The sequence below is a fragment of the Panthera uncia genome, chromosome F2 (assembly GCF_023721935.1).
Source record: "Panthera uncia isolate 11264 chromosome F2, Puncia_PCG_1.0, whole genome shotgun sequence".
NCBI lineage: Eukaryota > Metazoa > Chordata > Mammalia > Carnivora > Felidae > Panthera > Panthera uncia.
The window spans coordinates 66,685,339-66,709,187 of NC_064812.1; the positions used below are offsets into that span (position 1 = coordinate 66,685,339).

The 23,849-nt window shown below is 37.9% G+C and overlaps 1 long non-coding RNA gene across 1 annotated transcript in view; it reads right to left on the minus strand.

Moving 5' to 3' along the window:
• The window catches only part of LOC125924653 (uncharacterized), a 62,034-nt gene that overhangs the window by 33,326 nt on the left and 4,859 nt on the right, over positions 1-23,849 (minus strand). The window contains exon 2 of the long non-coding RNA XR_007458500.1: positions 13,838-13,878. This is a non-coding gene — a long non-coding RNA (uncharacterized LOC125924653). The remainder of the gene's footprint in view (positions 1-13,837; positions 13,879-23,849) is intronic.

Below are 23,849 nucleotides of genomic sequence, written 5' to 3' on the forward strand. Positions count from 1 at the left end.
CACAGAAGTTTGTGGCAACAGCCAAGGCCCCCATAGTTGCTTGTAGGCCAAAATTTGGCCCTATCTCCAGTTACTGGCCTGTACTACTGGGCTCACCTTCAGCTAGCCCTCCTAGCTGTGCACCTGTATGCCCCTGGCCCACCCCTGTCACTGGACTTCAGTGCTATGTACATGCTAATGGGGAGATCACAGGAGTGCCTGTCAACAGCCAGGGTCCCATAGCTGCTTGTGAGCCCAGATCCAACTCCGTGTCCTGTCACTGGCCTGAATTAATGGGCTCACCTGAGCTAGCCTCTTCAGCTATGCCCCCATACCCTGCTGGTCCAACTCCTGTCACTGGCCTCCAGTGCTGGGCACATGTCCAGGGTGAGACTTTGCAGCCACAGGAGTGCACACTTACCGCCAGGGCCCCTGCAGCTGCCAGGGTGCCTGAAGTTGGCCCTGGCCCTTGCTGCTGACCTTAACTCCCACCACTGTGTGCATGTCTGCATCCAGCTCCTGCCACTACACAGGCACCTGCAGCTGGTCTTTGTAGTTAAGTGTGTGCACATCACTGGCTCTGGCCACCACTGCTGCCTACCCTTGTGCTATCCAGTGGCTCTGGAGGTGCCACTGAAAACCCCAAAAGTCCTTAAGCCACTGCCACCTCCCGTAGGACTTGCCAAAGTCCACATAGTTGTCAATGTTGTGGGCCCCAGTGTCCTGAGCCAATGAAGAATCACATGACTCTGCACCTGGAGATGCCACAAATCCCTGCATTTGGTGCTCTACCACTAGACCCAGGATAACAGCATGCTCCAGCATGCCCCCACCTACAGGTGAACATATTTCCTTACCAAAATTAGTCCATAAAATCTCGAAGAGGTGACTGCTTCTTCAAATGTGTAGACACCTACACAAGTCTACAGGAATAATAAGGAATCAGGAAAACATGACACTACCAAAGGAACATAGTGAACTTCAAGTAACTAATCCAAAGAAATGGCATGAATGGTCTGACAAAGAATTAAAAATAATTGTTCTAAAGGTGCTCAGAGAGATAGTCTTGTAGCACAGGTAAACAATTTAATGAAATCAGGAAAACAATACAAGAACAAAGTGAGAAGTTTAATCAAGAGAAAGAGAACATAAAAAAAAAGACCTAAAAAAAAAAAAGGCCTAAACTGAAATTTTGGAGCTCAAGAATACAATGACTGAATGAAAGATTTCAGTAGAGAGTTTTATCATCAGACTAGACCAAACAGAAGAAGAAGCAGTGAGCTTGAAAACGGATCATTTAAAATTATCCAGTCAGAGGGGTGCCTGGGTTGCTCAGTCGGTTGAGTGTCCGACTTTGGCTCAGGTTGTGATCTCACAGTTTGTGAGTTAAAGCCCCGCGTTGGGCTTTGTGCAGACAGTGCAGAGCCTGGAGCTCGCTTCGGGTTCTGTCTTCCTCTCTCTCTGCCCCTTCCCTTCTCATGATCTCTCTCTCTCAAAAACAAATAAACATTAAAAAAATAAAATAAAATCCAGTCATAGGAGCAAAAAGAAAAAGAATAAAAACAAATGAAGAAAGCCTATGGGAGTTGTGAGACACCATTAAGAGAAACAATCTATACATTGTTGGAGTCCCAGAAAGAGAACAGAGGAAGAAGGGGCCAGAGAGCTTGCTTAAAGAAATAATGGTTGAGGGGTCCCTGGGTGGGGGGACGCTCAGTCAATTGGGCATCCAACTGCCAGAGTGGAGCCTGCTTGGGATTCTCTCTTCTCTTTCTGCCCCTCCCCTGCTCTCTCTCTCAAAATAAATAAACATTAAAAAAAAAAAAAAGGCTGAGAACTCCCCAAACCTGGAAAGAACAACCAAGTTCATGAAACTAGTAGGTCATTCTGTAATTTCAATGTTCTTCAAGAGACTTCATAATGAAACTGTTGAAATTCAAAGATAATTTTAAAAGCAGCAAGAGAAAAACATTTCTCTTATACAAGGGAACCTCCATAAGGCTATCAACAGATTTCTCAGCACAAATTTTGCAGATTAAGAGAGAGTGGATGATATAGTCAAAGTGCTGAAAGAAAAAAAAAAATACCATCCAGAATATTTTACTCAGTACAGCTGTCCTTCAGAAATAAAGGCAAGATAAAGATTTTCCCAAAAATGAAAGCTGAAGGAAGTCGTGACCACTAAGCCTACCTTAAATGAAATGCTGACAGGAGCTCTTCAGGCCAAAGTGGAAAGACATTAACATAAAAATTATGAAAATGTACAATATACTGGTAAAAGTAAGGACATAGTCAGATTCAGAAAACTGTATCATTCATCTATAAGGTGCTGTTAAGCTCCAAAACACCAGATCTCTAAATATCCAAAAAGCTGTTCTATTTTATTGCAGTGATACTAACCTTCCATAATTCCCTTTCTTCTCTTTGGGACAGAAGTTCTTTTTCCATTATGAAAAGAAAAGATATTACTCAAAACAGAAAAGCTCCTTCTTAAGCATATGTGTTTGCTATTTAGTTGGGTATACTTTGTTTTCTTTAGGACATATTGAAGAGTATTTATTTTATATTTAGCCCCATCAAGTTTCAGATAATAAGAAAATATTTCTGTTAGCTTAATTACTTGGTGCAGTGGGTCTCAACTTTGACTATACATCACAGGTATCTCAGGAGGCTTTAGAAAATCATGATCTTAGTCCCATACCATTGACAATTAAATCATAATCTCTGGAGTGGGACCTAGGGTTCAGTACTTTTAAAATTTCTTTTTGTTTATTTTATTTTATTTTATTTTATTTTATTTTATTTTATTTTATTTTTTTAGGTGATTACCCTTGACATTTTATCACGTATAAACTAAACTAAATTTACATTTGCACAATATTTTAATCCTATCTAAAAACAACTGTAGAACTTTAGACAGTTCTTAAACTTGAGTGTGCACATAATTACCTGGGACTCTTGTTAAAGTGGCCTGAGAGTCTGAATTTCACACTAAGTTATAGGTGATGCTGATGCTGGTGATCAGCAGACCACAGTTTTAACATCAAGCCTTTACAACAATTTAAATTTGATCATCCTCTCCAAATTAAATGTAATTGGTACCTAGAATTTTAGTTTTGCTCTTTTTCAGTCTTCTAACTTAGTTATATTCTTTTACATAAATATTTGTTTAGGTTTTCATATGTTTGTAATTTTATGTGTTATCATTTTTCTTTAATCTTAAAATATTCTTCTGAAATCATTTGCCTCTTTCAAAATACTTAAATTCTTGTGGTATAAATTTCTTGGTGGTAAACTCCCAGTTTTTCTTTGCCTTCTGAGTGTATTTATTTTATCTTAATTAAAGAATTTAACTGGGTAAACAATTCAAGGTTGATATTTGTTGTCAGCCTGGACTGAATGTTTGTGTCTCCCCCCACCCCCAAATTCATGTATTGTAGTCTTAGCCCCCAATATGAGATAGTATTAGGAGGAGAGGACTTTGGGAGATAATTAGGTTTAGATGAGGCCATAAAGATGGAGCCCACATGATGGTATTAGTGCTCTTATAAGAAGAAGTACCAGAGCTTTCTCTTTGCCATGTCAGGACACAGCAAGAAGGCAGCATCTATAAGCAAGGAAAGGGATTCTCACCAGAACTCAACTATGCTGGCTCAACTATCTAATCTATAACTCAACTATCTAATCTCAGATTTCCCAGCCTTTGTAATTGTAAGAAATAAATGTCTGTTATTAGAGCCGCTCAATCTATGGTATTTTGTTGTAGCAGCTCAATCAGGCTAAGCTACTTTTTTCAACATCTTTTAAGATATTCTGTTTTTCACTGGCTTCTATTGTTACTGCTGAGAAATCTCTGTCGTTTGAATTTTCCTTTCTTTGTAGACAATATGTATTTTATCTCATGTTCCCTTAAAGATCTTTGGTGCTCTGTAGTTTCACTGTATAGATATGAATTTATTTTTATTTATTTTGCTTGAGATACTGTACACTTCCTGGATCGATGAATCCATATTCGTACTAGTTTTGGAAAACTTTCTAGCCATTATTTTTTCAAATATTGCCTTACCTTCTATTCTCCCATTATTTCCTCTTGTGTCTCTGATCAGTTATATCCTCATTTTACCCTTCATATTTCTTATCCTCCTAATATTTTATATTTTATTATCTCACTGTGCTACTTTATGGATATTTTTATCAGATTGCTCTTATTTTATGTATAGCAGTGCCTGATATATATATATATATATACACATATACGTATACGTATATACATATATACGTATACGTATATACGTATATATATATTGCATTATTTTTCAAATCTGCCTGTTCATTTGGATAGTTTCTTGTTATTTGCTCATATTCATTATTGTGCATTTTATTTTTTTTAAATATATTTTTAAACACTTATTTAATTTATTTTGAGAGAGAGAGAGAGAGAGGGTGAGAGAGCAGGAGAGGGCAGAGAGAGAAGGAGATACAGAATCCCAAGCAGGCTTGGCTTCGTGCTGTCAGCACAGAGCCCAACATGGGGTTGATCTCATGAACTGTGAGATCATGACCTGAGCCAAAATCAAGAGTCAGATGCTTAACTGACTAAGCCACCCAGGTGCCCCATGTGCATTTTATTTTTTTAAGCAGTTAAAAAATTATTTTCATATATGCTATCATATTCTATACCCTGTATCTGCAGTTTCTTGGATAGCCAATTCTGTTGTTTACAACTTCTTCTGACTTTTACGTACAGTGGTTTGCATTCTTAAATGCTTGGTGATTTTTAAAAATTCATACACTCATTGCTTAATTTTAACCTGTATGAGTCATATGTATCTAAATTAGAATAGTTCTCCTCCACAGAAGACTTCTTTCAGCCTTTCTCCTTGGTCTTCACTAGCACAGGATCCCAGGCTTAGTTTTTCCATGTTAACATTGAACCACACCTTAGTATCCACAAAACGGTGGTGATATTAATATGTACACACAGGGGAAACCCTAACCCACTAGCTGACAGGTGATTATTTTGGGAGGAAGGAGAGAAAAGTGTTCCTTGGAGTCTTCACATACTTCCTGCAAGAAAAGCAATGCAAAAAAATTGTGTCCTATCCAGAATATATTCTTTCTGCCAAAGGAGTATCTCTCAGAGCATCTAACATGCCATAATGCTAGAAGCAAAAATTTTAGGCTTTTTAAAAGAAATGTGTTTTTAAATAAAATATTTTTTTATTAAACAAGAAATTTATTATCTAACTTAAAAAGTCTGTAATAGTCTGCTCCAGAATGGTTCAGTAGTTCAACAATAACTTAAGGACTTCTGTATTTTAGCTTGACCATCTTCTTTATCAGGAATATATCTTTCATGCTGCTGGATGGCTGAACAAGTTCTATACATTCTGTATTCATGCAACAAAATCCTTACTGGTGTATTTCTATCTGGAATTATTTTCTGTTACCTTTTTAGTATATTTTTTGGTAACATGACTGCTGGTTGTTAATTGTATATTTTCATTTTTTATGCAAAATATTATTTTACCTTTATTTTTAAAAAGATTTTTTTTTAGTTGGTGTAAAATTTTAAGTTGATGGATTTTTCTTTCTGAACTTTAAGGATGTTCCATTATTCTTTGGATTTCATAGTTTCTGAAAAAAAGTCAGTTATAAGCCATAGTGCTGCTCTTTTGCAGGTTCCTTGAATAATTTTCTGTTTTTAAGATGTTTCTGTTTATCTTGTTTTCCAGAGTTTGACTAGGATATGACTATCTGTAGTTTCTTTTGTATTAATCCTGCTTGAGGTTCATTGAGACTCTTGATGTCCTTGGAATATTCTCAGCAATTATTTCTGGCAATATTTCTTCTCCTTTTTCTCTCTTCTATTGTTTTAGGACTCTAACTGCATACATGTTAGAATTTTTGAGCATGCTTCTCATATATTTACTATAATTTTCCCCTTTACTCTTTTTTTAACCTGAACTTCAATTGGAATATTTTATATTTTTCTGTCTTTGAGTGTACTAACCCTGCCTTCTGACATGTCCAGTCTGATGATGGACTTACCTACTGAGCTTTTAGTTACAGATATTGTATTTTCATCTCTTAGTTTTAAATAATTCTAAACTCTTTCAATGTCAGATTGCATTTCTAAATCATGGCTATCTATTGAGAAAATGCATTTCCTCAATCTCTGTAAGGTCTGATTTAATGTTTATCATTATGATAATTCTAAAAAAAACTAAATAAATGTACAACTTTAACCTTTATATAGGACTTTAAGTTTTACACACTGCTCATATAATCCTGTATGTTTGAAATTCACTGTGTGAAGTATGTGGTAAAGTATCATTATCATTTTCATTATAATTATAAAGAAACTGAATTTCTAAATGGGAGAGCAAAGGCTCTGTATTTTCTAACTACAGATTCATTGCCTTAGTCTATTACATCATGCTGCTTCAAAGCACATGTCTTGTCAATCCAAGAAGAGGGAAATAATAATGTCAAATTGAAAAGATAATACATTTCTTCTAGTGATTATTATGCAAATATATAGTCAAGAGCTGGAAGGAACCTCCTCAGATTACCGAATGCACATCCTCTATCCTCATAATGTTATATTGTTCTAGTCAAATATTACCTCTTAAGCTGTTGACCCTGTATCTGGGGCTTGCAAGACAGGGAACCTACTTTGTCATCTTTCATTTATCTGTTTATCTAAAACCATGGGATAATGTACCAAATAGATTTTAAATTAGTGTTTACTCTTGATTTGGAATGGTAAGTTACTATCTGACAGTGACATGGTATTTTAATTTGGAGGCACTCTTTGCATTGAGTTCTTAAAAAACCTAAGCTATTTATTTGAAACCTGGAGTTCGAAAGAGACGTTGATATAGCTGTATAGTTAATTGTTTTTCAAAATGAATGCTGAGTAGTTCACTCTAACTTTATTTTATTTAGTTTTTGTGACTTAATTAAATATCACTTTGTACCTATGCTTTGTTTTCTAGGTTTCATACAAGTTTTTTAGTCTAAAGCAATAAAATTAAGACTCATATCATAAACCTCTTGAGAAAGAGTGCATTGGTTCTCTTTATAAACTCAATTTAATCATCATTCACATATAAAGAATTCTTCCTTACAATCATTCTTCTTTTAATAATAATTTATTCACTGAAACCAATACTTTAACCAATTTAATGTACATGTGATATAATGTATACGATGTGCTTTACTTGCTTTATAGAGTAGGATATATTTCTTAGTACTGATATGAGAACATTAACTGAAAGTATTGTCATCAGAAAACCTTACTCTATAGGCTATGCAAATTTTGTTGGTAGTAAAAAAATTAACATTGATAGTAACAATAATCTACAAGCTTTAAACTGTTTTGCTCTGATGGCCCCAATTCTGGCCAACCATCTAACAAATGGGGATTTGGGTCATCAGCAACAAGGAAAGAAAGCATGTCAGTAGCTGTGTGTGAACTCATTACCACTGCTGGAGAGACGATCCAAAGAGAAAACCCTATCACAGAATATAACAATAACATCATTTTTGGATATAAGATATACATTTGCTGCATCATAATAGCTTCCACTGGGCATATTTATAATTGGTAAATGGATTATCTTTATAATTCATTTGGGGCTGAGAAAATTAAGGCTTTTATTTCAGCAGATTATTTACTGTGAGATGCTTAACTCATTGTGGTTTAGTGGGTATGGCTAGCTATATACATACATAAGAGAATATTACTGTTTGCTCTGTCTGGAGACATCCAGCCTACATCATGATCCTGAAGACCTTGCCATGAGAACTTTTAAAAACTCAACGATTAGGATCTCAGATTCAGATCTCTTCTGAAGGCACATCATTAGGAAAGTGCAAAAGTTGGTGATGGGGAAGAAAAGGGAGATGTCAGGCTCTTACTTTTACCATATGGATGGAGCACCCAGTGCTCATTTTTCTACTTTACTAAGCCATATCAATTTTGATCCAGCACATGAACGAAACTATCTGTGGAGTATTTCAGCTCAGAATATTCAATGCCAGGTTCTAGTTTTGGCAAATCTTGAGCAAAAGAGGAAATATTATTCATTCATTTCTCCCTCCCTTTCCTTCACCTTGCTTGGGGCCCTGCCAGAATCAGGGTTAGATTGCCAGCCCAGGAGGTACACTTCACACTCTGAGAGGTGCTATTCGTAAGCATATTATCCTCTTCTATGACTCCAGACTAAATCCACAGCTGAACAGTAGGATGCTGCTTGCTAATGTTGATCATTCTGGCAAAACAGACTGTCAGTTCTGCAAACCAGTGTAAGTAGTGAGTTTTGTTTGCAGCTGAAATACCTAAATTATATGATAGTCTAATGATACACAGTGCTCTCTATTGCTGTCCTTTTCTACTTTTTCCTTCAATCGCTGTGCTCCTTCCTTTTTCCTACCCAAATACTCATTTCTTAGTACTGAAATGAGAACATAATTGAAAGTATTATCATCAGAAAAACAAGCTGCAGTGGATAACTTACACAGTTTAGATGTGTCTAGATGATGAGTCTGTTATTTGTTTTTGAATTTCCAGGAAAAGAAAATTAACTGACTGTCCATTGTTTAGCATTGGTTAAATCTAAATGAAATCATGATCATTTCTACAGCAGATTTACCTTCCTAATTATGCTTGGCTAATGTTTACACTGACTGATGGAAAAGGATGGTGCCTGGGAGAATGCCAAATGGCAGAAGGAAGTCTGACCTGAGACTAAAAATGTCCAAGGGTAAATTACTGAGTGGACGATCTATAGCAAGGTAAAAAAAAAAAAAAAAAAAAGCTGATGATCTATCATTATTCCTTCAACTCTGCGTCCACTTCCTGTTTGATTCTGAAAAAAAAAAAAAATTATTGGCTGAAATATAAACAGTGCACTTTAACCTTGATAACACCTGAGAGGACTAAAGATATTTCCTATGCCCCCAGAGTTTAGTACAAGATTATGAAAAGGATAAATGTTTGCAAATGCTACTATCAAAACATGTTGGGGAATTGCTTGGCTTTCACATTCCGCAGCTCTCATCTCTTCACATTTAAGTCACTTGACGCCTAGCTGCAGACTCCATGATCACAGAGGGCCTGAGTCCATCCTGACTATGGATCAAACAATAACAACAGGGACTTTGAGTCTAGTCCTCTGGGCCTCAATGTTCTGGTATTTATCATAACTGAACCACTGAAGTGTAGAGAAAATGGGAAGGAGTCTATAATCTGGAATCAGACCCTTATAAGAATGGGCTGGCTAATGGGAGAGAGATTCAATTGTAGGTAATTAGGTGTTGAAATTTACTAGGAGAAAAGAAGGGAGATGAGACACTCTTTCTGAACACATTCTGCAAAAGTGACTCAGAGCCAATGCTTTTAAAGACTGTGATTAAAATAATGCCAGAGGAGGCAGTGCAAATTAAGTGATTGAAAAGTCAGTGATTAGACTGTGAGATGTGGAAAAAAAATAGTCCAATGTTGACAATGTTTTGTGCATTTGCTCCCATGCCAATCAATGGCATTGGCCCTGCTCTCAGACTTGCTTCCTCTGGCTGCAGAACCTGGCTCTGGCTTTGAGTAAAGTCCAGTCTGAAAAGTAGATACATGATCTGGAGACCATGGCTGTGGACAATAGGTTGTTGAGGTGCAGTTGTTGAATGGGATAGATAGGTGCAAAGAAGTGGTTAAACATGCAGTAACCAGAGTGTCCTCAGCACCTTGATTTTAACATGTCCCAAATGGAGCTCAATTTTTCCCTCAAACTTGAACCTCCTCCATAGTCATCATATATTTAATTATTATTTAAATAGTTATGTACAGTTAACTGTTAACCAAATGCAAGCAGTCTTATTCTAGGAATGCCCCTTATCATTGCCTTAGTCCAAGGTTTCATTGTCTGCCATCTGGACTATAGGGACAGCCTCCTTTTTAATTTCTGTCCTCATTCCCATCAGTCTTCCAATAGGTGCTTCAGTATGGCCTTCCTTAAAATATATTTGATTATGTCATCCTCTCCCTGGTGATCTCCAGCCTTTCCTCCTTGCCCACAGGACTCTTCAATGTGACAAACAAGAGACTTTGCAAGTTGGCTTCCACCTACCCCTCCAGTCTTATTTCTTTCCACTTTCTGTATTCACACCCTGTACCACAGCTACACTGACCTTCTGCCCTTTTCCAAACCTACCATGCCTTATTATCGCTCTACTATTCCTCCCTTCTCTCTTCCCACCTCTCCTTATCTAACAAATAGAAGTGGAGTAACATGGTTTTTCTCTTATAGTAAAGGATTAGATGAAAATAGCCACCTTACCATAGTAAGGTAACACATAGAATTACTTCAAGATAGATCCCAGGTCATGTGGAGATAGTGACTTGCCAACTTATACAGAACCATTAGAACAATAGATGAAAGAGTCAAAAGAAGCTTATCTCATTGTTTTTGGCTGTTCTCTATGTGATATTTTTAGTTTGTCAGATTTTAAAAAGATTAACAATCCAGTGTCCAAAGTACTACATATAAATTATATAGCAAACTAATTCTGTCAATTTGCTTATTAAAATAAAAAAAAGTTTCATGTTGTCTGAGTAGACTAATTGAGTAGCTTCTTATATCCAAAGTATTTATCTAAAGAAAGACAACTTAGACTCAAAAGTTAATAAGAATAAAATTTAGATGAATAATATGATATTAAAAGCTATAGCCACAATACCATAATACATTTCTTCAATTTTCTATTTCTGATAAAGGATCCTAAACATGGAATTAAAATCCGTGTTCCAGCAGTTTATTTTAAGAAACATATGAAGTAAAAAGGACTGGAATGCTCCAGGAAGTAGTTTTCAAGGCAAAAGTTATGCCCCTGATCTCAGTAGGCTTGTAATATGGTCTCTGCAGAACCTCTTGCTCCTGGTTTTTCAATTACAACTTCAAATCATATTCCTGATTAGTAACAAGCAATCAATCATAATTAATTAGTTAAAATGTTCAACCGTTAAAATCATTACCATTAATTAAAATAATTATCTCTATTTTGGCTGCACTTCATTACCATTTCTGGAAACGCATTGCTTGACTGTACTGCCATTCTTAGTACAGATTCTCCGTGAATGCAATGCATACAATAGATAATCTATGAACTATAGGTTTTAGATTTTTTACTGTTGTTGCATCTGGGGAAATCATTTCACTACAGTGTTATGGCCTTATGAACAAAGCTCTTTGAAATGAATGCTAGCTATCGCTGAATGTTGGCAAGTGAGGATTTTTGAAAGAACTTGTGCCTTTGAAGGAAATGTTTGTTTTATAGGCTAAACAATAATCTAGATACAGGGATAGACAGAACTAGTGAAGTAGAGTAGATAACAGAATTGGGCTAATCACCTGGAACTCACTACTGAGTTGGGGACTTAGAGAAAATGAAGATAAGTTAAGAGACATGGAAGATATTGAAGGTACAATGAACAGCTATAACTTTTTCTGTTAGAGACTTAGAAGGATAAAATGAAAAGAATAGAAGAGAGAGTATTTGAAGTGGTAATGACTGAGAGTTTTCTAGAATGGAAAAAAGATATTTGTCTCAAGCAGGGTAAATAGAATCAAATTCACATGTAGACACATCATAATAAAACTGTAGAACTTTAAGGAAAAAGACGGAAAAGACTTAAAGATATCAGAGAGAAAAACCAGGTTACTTTCAAACTTGGAAACATATGACAATTAGAATCATAGGAGTTAATTACCAGGGACAATAGATGTTAGAAAATAATGGAATCTTATCTTAAAGCACTGAGGGAAAATAACTTGAACCTAGAATTGTATCAAGTAAGAGTGATGAAGACATTTCCAGATATACACAGATATAGCACATTCCTACCTTCAGACCCTCACTGAGAGAAATGCTCACGCAAGTGCTTTAGCAACAAGGAAAATGAACCCAAATGCTGGAAGAAATCCTGACCAAGGAAATCAATTAAACCTGCTGTTAAGCCTAAATACATGTTGGCACTAGTAACTAATTTGTAGGGGAAGGTGGTTAAAATGATGGTTAGGATACTAGACACCAGTAACATGAAAGGTGTGAGCATGTGATGCTGTTTGGAGAGAAGTTAAAACACATTTAAGATTCTTGTCTTGTTTGGGAGAAGGGTGGCATTTTTAAATTAGTACTTGTTAGAAACACATAATATTAAGGATGCATGTTAGGTAGGTTAACTTATAAAAGTAGCATAAACTTTGTGAGAATGTTGCTTCTGTGAAAATGGATGGGATGGGGAGACTGGGTTTGAGAAAGTGTGCGATGAGGACTTCACTGTTATCAGAAGCAGCTTTACTGTAGACAGCAAGGACATGGCTTTGGGTCGTAGCTTCCTGGGAATGCATACCAGCTCTGCCTCTGGTATAGCCTGAATTGTGTCCCCCCTGAAATTGATATGTTGAAGTCCTAACCTTCAGTACTAAGAATGTGACTGTATTTGGAGACAGGGCCTTTAAAAAGGTAATTAAGTTAAAATAAGGTTAGTAGGTTAAGTCTTAATCCAATATGACAGGTGTTCCTATAAGAAGAGAAAATTAGGATGCAGATATGCACAGAGGGAAGACCATGTGAAGACACAGGGAGAAGGCAGGTGTCTACAAGCCAAGGAGAAAAGCCTGAGAAGAAATGCTGTAGACACCTTGATCTCAGATTCCTAGCCTCCAGAACTATGAGAAAATAAATTTCTGTGGTTTAAGGCATACCACCTTTGGTACTTTGTTATGGCAGCCCTAGCAAACTAATACAGGCTCTTACATCTGCATGACTTGGCACAATCTTAAAATTCATACCTTAGTTTCTTCTCTGTAAGATTGAGATAGAGCACCTGGGTGGCTCAGTTGGTGAAGCATCTGACTTTGCCTCAGGTCATGATCTCCCGGTTCGTGGGTTTGAGCCCCGCGTTGAGCTCTGTGCTGACAGCACGGAGCCTGGAGCCTGCTTCAGATTCTGTCTCCCTCTCTTTCTGCCCCTGTCCTGCTCATGCTCTGTCTCTGTCTCTGTCTCTCTCTCTCAAAAATAAATAAACATTAAATAAAGTTTTTTTTAATTGAGATATTAACTAACATATCTCCTAGTTTTTTTTTTAAGATTTAATCAAATTGATGTATGTAAAGCACTTGGAATACATGGTTAAATACCAATAAATGTTAGTTGTTATTTCTTTTATTAAAAGTCTTAAATGTGACACACTATTAACATCGATTAATATGAGTGGTGGGCATATGGATATTTGTTATACTTTGCATTTTTTGGCAAATTTAAAAATTATTCTGAATAAAATTAAATCTATTCTCTATAATCTATATCAGATGGGAACTTGAAAGCAAGTTGAAGAATACTACAGCTGATGTTATGGTGGAGGGTCTATTAACAGCATTATTTATTTGAGAAATATTTTAAGAGCATCTATTATCTGCCAGCTGCCAAGCTGACCCTTTGAGTATTATGTATTGACCAACTGTCTTTCTTTTCTGAGCGTGAGTTTACTACCAATAAAATACTTTTTAGAATTTGTAATCCATTCTACAGTTCCATGTCTGCCTATGGCTTGGCACGTGGGCATTTGCCTTGTGGAGCTTATCACAGGCGGACAAACCCAAATGCTTTATAGCCCTGCTTAGAGGATCTGGTGCATCTGCAGTAATTAAAAGAAGAGCTACTTGAAAAGAATTAAAGATTTTGTTAATCATCCTATTCATTGGAGTTATCAGGTCTCCAGAACACAAAGGCAAATAGAGTAGGCAACAGTGAGACCAGATATGTCTCTGGAAGTTAGAATTCATGATATACAAACCTGGGCCCCTTTGTGGTTGAGTCTCATCCAGATGCACCCAGCTGTAAAAGAATAATACGAGAACTCATTAATTGGTAATTCTGTACAACTTCAAAAACAGATCTCCACCACAAGTGTGAGTTTTCTGACAACCTCCTAATGCCTCAAAGTTGTGGAGGAAAGCTTTGTCAAACCTGTGACTCACCATGATAGCTCAGAGGAATGCCCAGTAGGGCCTGGGAAAAGCTCATCTCATTGAAAAATGTATCCATCATTAAAACAGTTCACTTGGTTTTGTTGAAGTCACCCTCCAGTTCTTATTCTGTGCAGCTGTGGCCTCACAGTTGATTCTAACAACATTCATTGTTTGATCCTAGTCTCATGGAGACCCAACAACTATTGTAAGATATCGGCTGCCTGTGACAAGGTGGGGGATATTGGCACCATGCCTTCCAGTCTCCTCCTCACCCTATCGGCTACCCACCAGGACAGAAAATTTAAGCGACTAATGTGAATTGATGCTGTTAAATTATAATCATACGAAGAGATATCAAAGTTTCCGTGTGAGCCATAGTCCATATGTGTTATTTTTTAGTGTTATGTGGACGTTTCTACTCTACTAGAGTGCAGTGTGGAAAGCTATTTAGAAACTTTGACGTTGTGAAGTCTTCCTGTTGGAGATGGAAGACATGGAGTTTAACCCTGACCCTTTACTTCCTAGTTATGTATTCTTGGGGGAGTCCCTTCATCCTTCCAGAGCCTCAGAGTGCTCATTCATACAAGGACAATGATAACACTTATTCTGCAGGTTGGAGAGTGGGTCAAATGAAATTGTCTATATAAAAGTGCGTGTTACAGAGCCTGGCATAAAGTAGGTCTTAACAAAAACACCTTTTTTTTTTTTCCTGATAGAAAGGTTCTGTTATGTCCATTTCTATAAATTCACTTGGCAAACAAAACTTTGAGGACCTACTCTTAGCCAGGTGCTCTCATTACAGCTGGGGATGCAGAGATGAAGAAGGTATAGTTTACAGGCTTGTGGGGAAGGTAAAGTCAAATATGCATGCCTGATGAGTCCTACCACAGAGTAGACAAGATGCAGTGGAGACAAGATAGTGAGTGATAGTCTTGGCCTGAGGGACTGGTGTGTCTTTTCAGAGGCTAGGGTTAGGTCTTATAGAATAAATTTATCATGTGAACAAGATGAACGTGTGTGTGTGCCTGCATGTATGTGCCTTTGTGCAGGCCTCTGGGGAAAGGGAACCCTCTGGCACTAGCTGCTGAACTTGAGGTCTGTTCCTTGTTGGTCAGGCTTGGGGCTTCTCCCTGCTGACTCAGACCTACCACCCCTCTTTCTCTGCTCCTGAGGTTTGCCTGAGACTTGGCTTTGGTCCCTGGCCTGGTCACCTTTCTCCAGTCCTAGAAAGCTCATCAGGCAGTGACTTCTGCTAACAATGCTGCCTCCAAATGGCACACAAGAGCGGAGGGCAGCTGTGGGTGCCAAACTGGGTCCTTCCTGATTTTGTGCTTACCCTGTGGGGCAATCTCTTCTCAGAGTCTTAGATGGAAAACAGGGAAATACTGGCTGTGTTTGGTTTTCTCCTTTTATAATAGAGGTGGCATAGGGAGTGAATCTGGGTACCCTGGAATCCCCCGGCCCTTCTCCAGGCTCCTCTCCCCATCTCCCTCTTTCTACTACCCACCTTGGCCAGAAGGGGTGGGATCCCCTTTCACTAATTCTCTTGGGAGGTGACTCCTGAGTCACAGCCTCTTCTTCACCCAACCTCTTGGGGAATGGGCTCTTGGGGAGAAAATGCCTCACTAGTCAAGTCACATCAATGGGGAAGTGTTTTTTAAAAAATATAATAGCCATTATGATTATGTGAGAGAATCCACAAATTCCTGAGTGAATGAAGAACACCTGTGGGCTCAGCTCTATCACTTAGCACAGCTGACAAAGAGTGTTAGAGCTAATGTGGCTTTAGGAGTCCCACTCAAATGTCCCCTCCCCTAGGAAGACTTCTTACCTTCCATCACAAGAGCTATTTGGCTGACTTACCCCGAGGAGGCTCTGTGGTTTCAGGCACTCCAGCATAACTATTCTATCAGTGTGTGGAGGAAAGAGATAAATTTGCACAGGGGTCCTAAAAAGGAGGAAATCACTAGCACGTCTTACAGTTTGGAAAAGGCAAGAGTTGTGAGGTGTGTTAGGGAGGGATTCTGAAATATTTGTAGGGGTAGTCAATAATTTAAGCTTAGAGGACCCAGGTAAATGTGGGTTTACATAGGCAGACAGTGCCATTAAAAAAATGAGCATACAGAACCTTTGTTATATGTTGTTTTTGCTATTAAAAGTATTGTGTGTATGTACATGAGAGATGTCACTAAAGTAATTTCTGTCAACCAAGAACATGGAACTTAATTGACATAGGCTCTCTTTCAATCTCTTTCTATTTTTCTCTCTCTCTCTTTTTTTTTAATGTTTATTTATTTTTGAGACAGAGAGAGACAGAGCATGAACGGGGGAGGGTCAGAGAGAGAGGGAGACACAGAATCTGAAGCAGGCTCCAGGCTCTGAGTTGTCAGCACAGAGCCCGACGCGGGGCTCGAACTCACGGACCGTGAGATCATGACCTGAGCTGAAGTCGGACGCTTAACCGACTGAACCACCCAGGCGCCCCTATTTTTCTCTTTTTAAGAAATTACTTGGGGCACCTGAGTGGCTCAGTTGGTTAAGTGTCCAACTCTTGATTTCAGCTCAGGTCATGATCTCGTGGTTCTTGAGTTCGAGCCCCGCATTGGGGTGTGTTGACAGTGTAGAGCCTGCTTGGAGCCTTTCTCTCCCTCTCTTTCTGCCTCTCCTGTGCACGCTCTCTCTCTCAAAATAAATAAATAACTTAAAAAAAAAAAAGAAATTGCTTATCATGTAAGCATAATGATAGGATTACTTTCCCATTATTATGTTTTGTGTCTGAAGGGGAAAAAGGTTTCAGAGAACTTTGTATTGCCTCTTTTATTTTTTAGTTAAATATTTTTGGAGAGAAAGCATTTAGCTGGCATTAAATAAAGTGAAAATCAGGCTAGAACAGTTCCAAAACTTTCTTCATAACACAATCTTCTGCTGAAATTTTCTCCCTTTGTCTCTTTTTCTCTTCTCTTTTCTTCCTTTCCTGAAACTTTAAAAAAGTACTTAATCTGTTTCTGGCCTGACGCAGTCAAAGGGCCCGAAACCTAAGGATGCCTTCCAGTCTTTTGTGAACAGGTAGGCTCTTTGGATTTAGGTTTATATTGTGACAAATTTGAATAGTGATGGTTCATATTTATTTTATTTATTTATTTTTTAACGTTTATTTATTTTTGAGACAGAGAGAGACAGAGCATGAACGGGAGAGGGTCAGAGAGAGGGAGACACAGAATCTGAAACAGGCTTCAGGCTCTGAGCTGTCAGCACAGAGCCCGACGTGGGGCTCGAACTCACGGACCGCGAGATCATGACCTGAGCCGAAGTCGGACACTCAACCGACTGAGCCACCCAGGCGCCCCTGATGGTTCATATTTAAATCAACTTGAAGGCCATACTACTTTCTCAAGATCTGTTTGTGTATTTCCAATGAAAATAATGTCATATAAACTTCTGTGACAATCACTAGGTATTTAGCCTAATACTTTTCTACCCACCTGAGTGGCCCTGTCCCTTTCCTACAAGTCTTAGTAACTCATGCTTTGCTGAATAATTGTGACTCCTTAATATTGTTTTTATTTTCTACTCCAAACATTTGCTGGTAGCTTTGTTCTGTTTTTCCTCAAATTGGAGGAATTTTCTTCTAAGTGATATGAGTCTTCAAAGGAGAGTTACATAGCCAGATTTCTTTTGGGTTCCTAAAGAATTGTCATACTTTCTTGGTCCTCTCTGTTGAGGATTTTAGAGTATTTCTCACTGAATGGCTTACAGGATGTTTTTAATGAAGCTTCCATTATATTTTCTAGGTGACCTTGAACCTGTATGCTGGGATACAGGATGGACATGGGTCCTTTGATGCTCTCCTAACTGTTGGTAAGTTAGTTTTTGGCCTTTCAGAGATACTTTCTTTGAAAACCTTCATCCATTGTTTTTGATTTAAGAATCTCGATCATGTGACATGAGTCTCAAAAGTCCTGTTACCATTTCTGTGGGGCACGGTACCTCACACAGCTAGGGTTCCTGTCTGCTGACTTGATTTTTCTGGAGTTCCTAACTTGGATTCAGCTGGCCCTGACCAACTAGGGTTTCAGTTATCTGAATTAGGCTTGAAAATATTTCTTGGTTTTAAAAAAGTAGGACCTCCTTTTTTGCTGGAATACACAAGAATTTGGAATGTGTTCTTATGGGTGAACATTTAGCCTTTAGGGAGATTCAAGGATAGGCAAGTAAGTTCCATGGGAATAGGAACAGTGTCTGTGTTGTTGAGATATGATATCCTAAACACATAGGAGGCATTAATTAAATATTAGTATGGATGGTATTAAACAGTCTATAGTTCATTCAAAGAAAATATATTGCAATTCTCAATAAGATATGTGTTCCTACTGGTTTCTCTGTCAGTGTCAGAGAAACGGGAGTTGCCAATTGATTTTCTGGTCTTTGTTAAGCCAAATGCAATGTTTATAATGAAGGAATGAATATTAAAATAGTCTTCCTCAGGCACTCATTTGAAGGGAGGAAATAAAAGTTCCTAAGAGATTGTCATCATTTACAAAACCACGGTGCTAAATGGCATGAGGTCCAGAGACAGCGTTTTCATGGGCTGGTAGAAAAGTGCACTGCATGCTGTTGCTAGGCAACAGCCCATGCCAGCTTCTCTTGAATGAAGGCCAAGAGAATCAACAGAAACCAATGGGCTTATAAGAAAGGTTTTCACCTAGAATACTAACTTCTGTGTTCTTTTTGCCATTATAGATGGTGTATAAGTCTTAACCAGTATTTGGTGGGGAGGGACTCTGTATGTGGCCGCTATTTCACAAATTGTTCTCAAAGCCATTTCATGAAGTTTTGCTTATGGCCAAGTATTAATTATACAATTTGTGTATAAAATGTAAATTCAGAAAGAAAGAACACATTTCCCTACATGATGTTCCATTTACACCAATATGTAGCCACCCACCTATTTTTTCCTATTTGAATATTCCATTCCATTCCTTTCTCACTTTGGCTACATGTTTCGTGCAGAGTAGATCTGCTGTAGACAGCATGTTCAAACTACATTTGTAGCTAGGAAACTCTTTCTTTCAGCAGGTGTTCGGGGTGCTGTGGTTTGCTGTGGGTAACTTAACAAATCCATTACTTTTGTTGCCTGGAAGCATTCCAGTGGAAGAAGTTGCGGCTAGTACTATGTTGTAAATTACATCCAAAAGTCAGAATCACAGAATAACAAGTCTCTGACTTTCACTCCTATTTCATCCAAAGTTCAGGAATGAATCAAGGTATTGATCCATTTAAACTGTACACATACCCACTATGTGCCAGACATTGTGCCTTCACATATGCAGATTGTGTGAATTGTGTGTGTGTAATCAAACCAAACGAGCATACACATTTTATAAATTCTAGTTAAAATATTCCCAAGGTTTGTTTTTCACCTTGCCTTTGTCTCACAGCCAAACTTGCATAATTCCTTCTTTTTATTTTGAAATATATTGAATGGAATTGATATTGGGGGTTTCTTTGCCATTGGTCATGAAATTGTGGACTTCTAGAGCTGCCTTCAAGGCTGCAGTTGTAGTGGGAGAAAGGAATGCCCAATGAACAAGACTTGGGGCCTCCTCCCCAACTCTAACCAGAACCCCTCTGTTTTGATCCTTTTTACAAACTGGGTTTTTGGTTTTTGGTTTTTGGTTTGGGTTTTTTTTTTTGTTTTTTTTTTTTTTTTTTTTTTTTTTTTTTTGCTTGTTTGTTTGTGTTTGTTCTTTTCAAATAAGATTTCACTTAAAAAAGAAAGTCTGTAAACTTTGGTATAAAACTTGATAACTTAGGAGGTCCCTGGGTGGCTCAGTTGGTTAAGTGTCTGACTTCGGCTCAGGTCATGATCTCGCAGTTTGTGAGTTCGAGCCCCGTGTCGGTCTCCGTGCTGAGAGCTAGGAGACTGGAGCCTGCTTTGGATTCTGTGTCTGCCTCTCTCTCTGCCCCTCCCCTGGTCATGCTCTGCCTCTGTTTCTCAGAAATAAATAAACATTAAAAAAAAACTTAATAATTTAGGGGGCGCCTGGGTGACTTAGTCAGCTAAGCATCCAACTCTAGATTTCGGCTCAGGTCATGATCCCATAGTTTGTGAGATTAAGCCCTGCATCGTGCTCTGCACTGATGGAGCCTGCTTGGGATTCTCTCTCTGACTCTTTTTCTGCCTCTCCCTGCTCACGCATACTCTCCCTCTCTCAAAATAAATAAGCTTAAAAAAAAAACAACTTGGTAACTCTGGAAAACTAATCTAGTATTTTTCACGGGGTGGTACATACACCTCATGGACCACTTCCAGTTGTACCTTGGATGTTTATTTTAAAAAGCTGAACCTGAGGTATCCCTTTGCTCCCTAAACATACTGAAACAGATTCCCTGTGTTTCAGTGTTGGGTCTGTGAAAATACGTTTTAAACATGAATTCTTATGTACACTAAATTTAATAATTTTTATATGAAATTATTTTGTATACAAAGGAGTATGTGTAACATATGTGCTTCAAGGACTAATAACCCGTTTACCCACTACCCAACTTAATAGAAAATTACTAGCTTCTTTGAAGCCTATCATTTGCCCCTCCCAAATCACATCCTTCTCTTTCCTCATTCTCAAAGTAGCCATTATACTGAATCCTGTGTGAATCATACTCTTTAGAGTTTTATTCTGTACGATTGTATATAAACTTAGTGCATTGTTTGATTTTGCCAAGGTTAGGCAAAATGGAACTATGCTCTATGTATTGCTTTGTAACCTGCCCCTTTTTGGGTAAGTTTATAAGATTCATCCATGTTGCTATGTATACCTGTGGCTTATTCATTTATGTATATTGTAATCCAGGTATGAATATTCCAAAATTATCCCATTTCCTGTTTGTGGACTTCAGTAGTTTCAGGTTTTCCTCTCACAAACAATACTTCCACGAACATTTCTGTAACATAGCTCATAGTTGTGAAAAAGTTATGTGTATGTATTTAGGCTATACACTATGTGTAGAATTACTGGGTTGTATATGCAAGTTCAGATTTACTAGGTGATACCAATTTTTCCCCAATATGGTTGTATCAGCTATCAAAATATAAGAAATTCTGATTTCATTGATTTTAACTAGATTATTACACACATTACCAAGGAAACATGGGAGGTTGGGAGTGGTACAATTCTGTTTGCATTAATCTGGTTCAAGCCTTCTCAGAGAATCCTGTTCTTGCTTTGCCTGTACATGGTTAAAATGAAGGGCTTGAACTTGGTTTTAAAGATCTGTATGTGAAAGCCTCAACTTGAGAACTATAACATCTCACCTTCCACTTAATAGTATTGCCTTCAGCTTCTCTGATCATTGGTGAAGATTAATTTCTCCTGAAAAGTAAGAAGTAGTAAACATTGCTCATGGTTTTGTGTCAGGAGCTGAGTTTGTCAGGTGCTTGTGGTGCCCGTCTGCATGCTCTAAACTAAATAATATATGCTTTGATAATTGAGAATTATTAGTGCTTTTAGTAAGAACGGTGTGGTGGACGTGCCATAAGGGTCTTTCTTTTCTCCTTTCTTTCACCCAATTTCAGACTAAGATGCTCAGAAATATTACTGCTCTCTATCCTTTACAATATCTCCTATGTTGTAAAGGGAAGGACAGTGGACAAATCCTGCCTTTCTTCTTCACAGGGTGCCTAGATCTGCGACTAGGACAAGGGTTCTCTCTTAAGCTCCTTGGGAAGTCTGAACCAGGACTGCTCACTCGAGGGGTCCAGTGAAATGTTTACAGTGCTGGAGAACAAGGCCAGAGGTGTTCTGAATTGTCATCAGGACAAGGGGGTTAGGCGCACAAAAGGCGAAGGATGCAATTTCAGGGGAATACACAAAAGTTTTAAATTGTTTTAGTGGCACTTTATTTTTTAAGAATCACTTAGGATTCTTCTGTAATGCATAATATATACATATTTTAAAAGTATGCTATGCTGGAATTGAGTTTATGAGGAAATAAATAGGAGGAAGTAGATTACCATTAATCTGTGTGCATTTTTTTCAGCTTATTTGAGTGAATTTGCCTAGTTGAGGTGTATGGTACTTGGATGGACAGGGAGTTTCCAGGTGTAGGAGACACAATGGACGGATAGGATCTTATGTTGTTATGCATATCGAGTCTAGCAATATATACCAAACAACATACTAAATGGAAAAACCCTATTTATACCAAGCAGGGAAAAGATACAATTTATGAAGCTCTAAATGAGTCATCAAGGTTTCTCTTTATGGAGGAAGATAATATTAACAGCTGTTCTATTGGATTCCATTTGCTTAGTTCAATAGGATTATTCTAATGGTTTATTTATTTAATGTTTTACATCATGTAAATATTTTGGTCTGATTGTAATATACATTTGTTTTTCACATTTCAGGTTTATACTTTTGCAGTGAGGTATTTTTGCATGTGCTTTTTCAATCCAAGGAAATTATTGAAACAGAGTAAAGCTGTATTAAAGAACAAAGGGTTGATAGAATGATTATCAATGAGGATAAACTCATTTTATGAGGATTTTACTGAATTTTTGTTGTTTTATTAGTGACAAATTCCCCATTGCTTCTTTAATTTTCATGATCACATGATTTTCTCTTCCTTGCTGTCTTCTCATTTTGCTCACTGCTCCTTCTCGGTTTCTTTAACTGGGTCCTCTCATTAGGACACTAGACGGACTAGATTTTGCTCTAACAAATTTTACTGTAACAAAAATTACAATGGCTTAGCAAGACAAACATTTATTTCTGGTTCACACTACACGTCCTATATGGGTTGTCAGGAGTCTCTGCATAGTCACTTGGGGCTCCGGGCGTAGAGACACTCCCCCCATCTTGTAGATGCACCATTGGACAACATGGTTACCTTAGTTGCCACAGCAGGAAAAGGAATCTGGAATATCACTTGTGTGTTTTTCTTCTTGAAGTGACACATGCTGTTTATATTCTCCATTGGCCAGAATGAGTCACCTGCACCTACCTAACTGCAAGGTCCCTGAGAAGTGCCTGGAGTGGGGGAAGCACCAGACACCATTGGACACTTGAAATGTCTACTTCTCTTTTTCCACCTGCCCTCTGAATGAATTGAATACGCTAGAATGGGCCATTTTTCTTTATCTCTCTATTCTCTTAATAGTTTCTACTTATCCTAGTATTTCCTGCAACATTTAGTACAGTGCTTTCTGTGTCTTAGATGCTGAATATTCATTGAATTCACCCCAACAGTAGTCAGTGGGTCATATTGGTGCCTCTGATATGCAAAGTAAGACTGACATCATAGACATCACACACACAGTGAATTCCACTGTTGAATGTTAAATGGAGAAGGGTGTGTGGCAAGAGGGGTGGATAGAAGGAGAGGCATTTATTGGTGAGGGTATCTGTTCTGCTTTTTTGTTCAGTAAAAATAAAACATAAATGAAAAAAGAGGAACAAAGAGAAGACAATCAGAGGTGTAGAAAGCCATAATCTAGATATAAAAAGATCAGGATTCAAGTTCTAAGTGTATCACTAGTAACTGGATACCCTGGAGAGAATAGCTTCAAGTCTTAGAGCTTCATGTGGCCTGTGGGCCAACATAAGATATTGATCTAGATGATCACTGAGTTTCCCTGCATCTGTACTTCCCTTGTGATTGTTTATTGATCTTTGTGAGTCTTGGTCAGGACTGTAGACTCTAGGTCTTTTTCTTCTTTTTGCTAGGTTTTCTTATTTATGTAGGGGGATGTATGTGAACTACTAACTTGTATGGAAGTAGAGGAATGGCTGAGTGAGCAGAGTTGACCTGCTTAATGATAGCTTGTAGGTGGTCTGC